This window comes from Motacilla alba, chromosome 13 (genome assembly GCF_015832195.1).
Source record: "Motacilla alba alba isolate MOTALB_02 chromosome 13, Motacilla_alba_V1.0_pri, whole genome shotgun sequence".
Classification (NCBI taxonomy): Eukaryota; Metazoa; Chordata; class Aves; order Passeriformes; family Motacillidae; genus Motacilla; species Motacilla alba.
In genome coordinates, this window is record NC_052028.1 from 17,866,219 (window position 1) to 17,867,366 (window position 1,148).

Below are 1,148 nucleotides of genomic sequence, written 5' to 3' on the forward strand. Positions count from 1 at the left end.
AGCTGTGGCCAGTGGTTTCCCTTGGGAATTCAGCAGGATCTGTGCATGGCACCGTGCGGGTGCCTCCCCCCAGCACAGCCTCGGTCCCACCCGGGGGTCTGAGATGGGAGCCTGGCCCTTAAAGCCCAGGAAACCCGAGGGAGCTCTGCCAGAGAGATCTGGCTGCAGGGGAGCGGGCCGGCACGCAGGAACCATCCACTCGACCTTCCAGCACCTGCCCCTGCAGGGTGCTTCACAGCTCTGCTTCCTTTCTGATCCATTCAGGTGACAATACAACCTGAGCGCTAGTCACAGAGCACAAACAGGGAAGAATAAGTAAAAAAGAAAAACAACCCTCACCAGCTTTGTCTTCAGTGAAGTTTCTGCCAGGCACTTGGAGCTGCTGGCAGAGGAGCTGAAGCTGCTCGCAGCATCACTCCTTTGCAGTGTGAGCCCCAGCCCAGCACACACCACCACAGCGCAGGCTGCACAGCAGCACCAAAGCAAAGGAAAACTGGAGAGGAAGCGGAGTGGGGTCATTGGCTCCTGGCATTATCCTGAAGGTGTTTGTCAACATTTTAGTTTAGCTGAATGGTCACTATATTACAGAAATATAGAAGTATTTTGTTTTGACATGATCATTATCTGGGGGGGAAGAACTTTTGAAAAAACACATTAACCCTTTCCACACTGTACTTCTGAAGAATCCTGAGAGTGGGGCAGGGAGGGCTGCAGCCTGATGGCACTTTCTGAGACATCTTTGGATTTACAGTCTCGTTCTCTATCATTTGTAACACTCTTATGTTGAAAACACAGGGCTGAAACGCAGCACGGTTTGTAAGGAGAATGGTCTTGGGCCCTAAGTGCCCCTCCTGCTCTCCTTAGGCAATCCGTCGGTATGTGCGAGCAGGCAGACCCGAGACAGGAATTCAGCTGATAAAGGGAATGCAAATTGCAGGTACCGGGATGGTCCCTGGCCTCCCTTGCCACAGCCAGTGCCTGGGGGCAGGAAGGGGCCCCTGGGACCGCTCTGGCCGTGCTGGGCTCAGGTCCCACGGGGCTCGGCTGGCACCCGGAGCCTGCCCGCAGGCAGTGCTGGCCGTGCTCAGCGCCCAGCTGTGCCCCCCTGGGCCGGGCCCCAGCCCGCTGCCGGCCAGCCTGGAGCTGGG